Below are 5,504 nucleotides of genomic sequence, written 5' to 3'. Positions count from 1 at the left end.
CTGGGAGGCTATGAGGGAAGGCTAGCAAGAGGGAGCTCTCGACCCTGGCGCTGTGAAGTCATCCACTGTATATGATAAAGGCATCACCCGGCTGGGGTGTGGCTCTGGGGCTGAATGCTGAGAGATATCAAGAGGTGAAGATAGGCAAGAGCCAGACAGTCTGTGGTCACCCGGGGGCAGGCCTTTGTGCCCAAAGAAAGGAACTGACTTTACCTCAGTACCTCCTTCTGCCATGAGTCCCCTTTCACAGATGGACAAATGGAACTTCAAGTAGGCTAATGTTGCTCCCAAGGTCACATGACTAGTAAGCGCCTGGAGACAGGACATCTTCCTAAAGTTAGCCTGATGCCTCTTGGGGGTCTGTCCTCAAGAAGCTGTGGTGAGACCACACACCTTTGGAAGCCCAGCATTTCACACTGGCGGAGGTCTGTGGTTCGAGTCATGGGGGAGGATCATGAGTGATAAGTAACCTCTAGCTTACCCTCTTTCCTAAAGGGCGAAGACTGGGGAAGGAAAGACAGACAGACATACACCCCCTTCTTCCAACTGACCCCAAATCGCAAACACTGTTTTTCCATCTAATCCACATGCTGCCTAAGCCAAGCCAGATGTGGAGACACGATGCTGCCCTGGAAACCAAGACGACCAATTTTGTGTTTCTCCAGCTATTTCAATTTTCCCTGAGCTTGCTTGGAGGCTTGGGCTCCCTACACTTACCCTTTAAAACATCCTCTATACCTAGTTACTAAGAATTGCAGCCAGGAGGCCTGTCTGTTACCACCAACAGCCCAGAACTTGTCCCCACCAGACCTGTCCTCAGGCCTGGTCTCAGCATTTCCAGGCTGGCTTAAACTGCCTTGGACACTCCCACCTAGGCCATCAACTTCTGGCTCTGAGCAATATCACCCCCTCTTTCCCTTTATTTTATTTATTTATTGGTTTATCATGTATATGTATACACATACATAGACATACCTATACATACATACACACAAACACTCATACACACACACACACACACACATACACACACAGAGGTCACTGGGAAACTATTCTTTCATTCCACCATGTGAATCCTAGGGATCAAACTCAGGTCATCAGGCTTGGCAGAAAGTGTCTTTCCTGCTATGCTGTCTCACCAGGCCTCCTCTTTTTAGAAGCTGCAGAACTGCCCCAGTTAGAGCCTCAGCTGCTATGTTTCCAAGCCCAACAGACCTGCTCCCCTCCCAACAGACAGCAGGGAGACCTGGGTCATCACCTCAGGAAGGCAAAATGGACTGAGGGGTGTAGAATGTAAGGAATGGGAGGGAGGTTTTGGGGAAGAAAAATTTGGCTGTATTCCAAGACAGGTGAAGTGTCCTGTGGGGCACCAACCAAGATGCCTTCTTAGCCCTCCTGGTGACCTCAAGAAGGTTGCTGGCCTTCTCTGTGGACTTGGGTCATCTGTAAAATGAGGGAGGAGGTCTCTCAGACAAGCCCTAAGGTCTCTCCTCAGTTCCCTCTTCATAGCTCTGTAATATCTGTTTTCTTTGAGTGTCAGACTCTAGGGACTATAACCTATTCTAACCTTACTCTCTAATCAGGTCCTGACCGGACCACTCACCTCAAAAGCTACTCTAAGCTCCTTCTGGCCTACCATTCCCCAGCACTGTCACACATATTCTGGAAGCCTCTTCTGTCTGCTCCTGTCAGGTCAGGGTCTTGACGTCTCGGACTGGTTCTTGCTGGATCTTGGATCCCGTATGCCTATCACCGTGCCAGGCAAATGGTATTAGCTCAGGTTCCCTGTGTGGTAGCTGAACCCAGCTATCATCACCCTGTCCACTCTATTCCCTTCTGCCAAATTCTGACCAGACCATGATGTCGAAGCTGGGGTACTAAACCCCTGAGCTCACTTCCCTGTGGAGAGAGGTGAGGACTTGACTTCCTGTGGGAAGCGCCACTTCCTACCAGTCCTGAGTGCTCCTGAAGCTGGCAGCCTGGGACTCAGGTCAGATCCTGCATTTCAGGTCAGGAGTGAAGACTTGTCTGTCTTTGAGCTCGAGATGTTTGTTTAAGTCATTGGGCCACTCTGCCCAAAACATGATCCTGCCCACACCCTTGGCACCGGCTCCATACAAGGCATTCATGCAAGAAGCCACAGTGTCAGAGGCCCAAGGATGGACAGTCAGTTCGGGGCGATCTAGTGTCTGTCTTACAGGGTTAGCTTCAGCTTACTCGTCTGAAAATGTACTGTTCTTTAGCAGGAACAGCTCAAGAATGAAGTTTGTCAAGAGGGTACTTGATGAACACTGTGGCTTTATCTGCATAACTCATAAAATCCCAGACCTGTTTGATAAGACTATGGCATGTGTGCAAGCTGTGTGCGTGCGTGCTCACATGTAACATGAGATGTTGGTGAACTGAGCTGGGGACACTGGAAGCTTAGGTTCAGTAGGGTACCCAAGGATAGGCTTAAAGCAGAGGCCCTTGGATTGATTCAGAAATCACAGACGACTGGAAACAATCTGGAAAAGCCCTCTGGAAACAGTGTTTCCAGGAGCGTTACACACCCAACTTCCTGGAAGTGACACCCTGGGGATTATAGATCAGCTTTCCTCTCACAGACTGGATAGTTTTTTGACAGGAATCCTGTCTTAATTATACTGGTGTTCAAAAGACAAGTTCCTGTCACTAGAGCAGTGGTTTGGGAGGAGGGAGGGAGGGATTGAGGGAGCGAGGGAGCGAGGGAGCGAGGGAGTCAATACAACTTCCAGCCCTAAGGTAAGAGTAAAACAGGTACTTCCAAAGAAGAATCTGTCCTGCCCCAGAGGAAGATAAGGGCTGCGGTTGGATTACTTTTGTCATAAAAACAGAGAGTGAGCTAATGAAACCCAAACTGAGATGCTCTGGGTGTGAGTGTTTTCACTGCTCTCTATTTCAGAGAATTTGTCTCTATTTCTTTGTCTCTGTGCTTTTAACTCGGCTCCGTGTGTGCTTCTCTGTATTTCCAGCCCTCAGCCCTAACTGTTCCATAGCTTATTCCATCCAATATGGCTCCAAGATGCCTTTTCAGGCCTCGGGGCCATGTGCCCTTGGGTACCACCTCTGATGCCTCACTTTTGGTCCAGGTTCCTCCATCCTGGGCCTCCCACCTATGACTCAGTAAGGAGCCTCCAAGTTCACCCATCCTGTCCCACTGTGTAAAACCTTCTGCTCTAGTATTTTCCTGAAACTGTAGAAAAGTTGAAGAGAAGAGCCAAAGAGCTCCCGAGTTGTTCTGGAGGCCCCAGATACCTTACCCAGATCCCCTGAGGATTTGTTCAAAAGCCTGGCTGATGGTATCAAAAAGGTGGGTGTGGCATAGCACCCCACCCTTGCTTCTTCACTTTGTCAAAGACAAAGTGATGTAACAAGCATACACTTAACCAAATTCACTTCCCATCTCTTCCATGAAGATCTTTGTGATCCTGGGCGAGTTATTTCCCTTTGACTCTGTTTACTCATTCAAATATTAGAGTAGCATGTGTATACCACATAGTTGGTTCTAGAATTAAATCAGATAGCCTATATGAAAGTTGAAAGGTACTATAGCAAGCCAGACAGGGCTCAGAGGGAACTAGCTCAGTTAATAGCTCACACTAAACTGGTTAGTAGCCCAAAATATTTGTGGGTCATTTAAAAGAGAAGGGTACCTGCAGACAACCCAGGTTGTCCCGGTCAGCTGGGTGGTACACTCTCTGCCCAAAAGAAGTACAGCCAAGAATTCCCTAATAGACATGGTGCCTCAGCAAAGGGACCTGTTTGGTTCTGATGGCCACTGTCACTTGGCTACAGTAGGAGTCTGATGACTCACCTGCTTTCTAGGAATTTCCTGGCCAAAATACAGATCAGGCCAGACTGTCCACTGCACTGGACAGTGCTGGATGCCAATGGACAGATTCTTGCTTTTAGGTTTTGCTTCGTTCAAAACCTCCATCATATGATCATTCACCCATTTCAGAGACTCATAGTGAAGTCTTAGTGAGTACTAGGCATCGGGCTAGGTGGTCGAAATGCAAATGTAAACAAGCCGGGAACTGCCCACTGGCATCTTCAGAGAGTAAGCAGGTTGGAAAGACTGACGGCTGGGCACATCACACCCCCTGGCTATGCCCCATGTTATGAGACTGAGGCAAGAAATGCTGCAGGCACAAGACATGTGCCCACCTACACGTCCTCCCCTCACCGGAGTGCCAGTCACGCTTGGGTCCTTTGCATTCTGGATTTCTTCAGCAAGTTGTCTGGCTACACCTTGACAACTCTGAGTGACCTTGGGTGTTTCCTTAGTCCCCACAAGCAATGCATCTACAGACTATCCCTTGGGTTGGGCTTGCAGACAATTCATACTTTCATTCATTCAACAAATATTTGTTGAGTCCCTGTTATGTACCTCAGCAAATTCATTTCACCTTGCCAGGGACGCTTCCAACAGAGCTTCACCAAAGCACCCCTGTATTAGCCCCATCACACTTGAGAGCTTCTGTTTTGTCTTAGAGAGATGGAAGGACAACTCGGGGCTAGGACAGTCTGGAAAAGCTGTCTTGAAAACAAAACAAAAACAAAAACCCGCCCCCTGGCATCAGGGAGGAGCACCACACAGTGAATTCTCCACACTGCTTTCAGAGGTCTCGGCTCCACCTGTGGCCTTGGAACCCCACAGCTTTGCCCCCAAAGGCAGCTGGGAACCTAAGCCTTGCCATTGGCTCTGCTGCATCGGCTCCTGGAAGGGGTGGAGCCTGTGGAGTAGAGTTGCTGGCTTCCAGAACACCTTGCCTAAATTTGCTATAGGTCCACCTTTTTAAGCTCCTTTACCACAGTGAGCCCGAGCCTCATGGCGTCTCCGGCAGTTCTGAAAGTGCTGCTCCCAATGCACCGGGACAAATTTCACAGTGATTTAAGGTCCGGGAAAGAACTGGATACCAAGTCCCCACCTCAGCTCCAAGTATTTCAAGGCCTTCAGGGCCTCCAGACACCATTCGTGCCCTTTCCCAGAGTGCTCAGAGGTCCACTGTCCCCCACCTCCTGTTCCCCAACCTTCAAAGCAAGAGCCTCAGAGTCCCACCTCTCAGGTGCCTTCAATGGCGTCCATTGTCCAAGAGGCTGTGTGGTTTGACCCCCAGCCCCATAAGTAGTAGGACAGCAGGCTCAGAGAGGAATCTGCCTGGTGCCCCTCCTCTATTGACTGCCTTGGGGGAGTCTGTGGGGTAGTGGCCCCGCTGAATGTGACCTATTGTCTTCAGGGTGGATTTAGGAAGTGCCAGCTCCCATCAAACAGCCCTGCTCCCTGGGTAAAACAAAAAAAGGGCTGTTCATTTGGGACCTTCTCCCCCTTATCTCCTTTTCCTATCTCCTTAGGCTTAGCCCTGGTGTAGTGTTCAAAACCACTTCCCCTCCCAGCCAATCAGAAGCCGGGGCTCACCCGTGGCCCTGAGGTGAAGTTATTTATAAACGCCTCCCTGGATTATTTGAGCAGAGCCCTTTCA

This window comes from Mesocricetus auratus, unplaced genomic scaffold, assembly GCF_017639785.1.
Source record: "Mesocricetus auratus isolate SY011 unplaced genomic scaffold, BCM_Maur_2.0 Super-Scaffold_100676, whole genome shotgun sequence".
Lineage (NCBI taxonomy): Eukaryota > Metazoa > Chordata > Mammalia > Rodentia > Cricetidae > Mesocricetus > Mesocricetus auratus.
Note: the sequence above shows the minus strand (reverse complement) of the source record.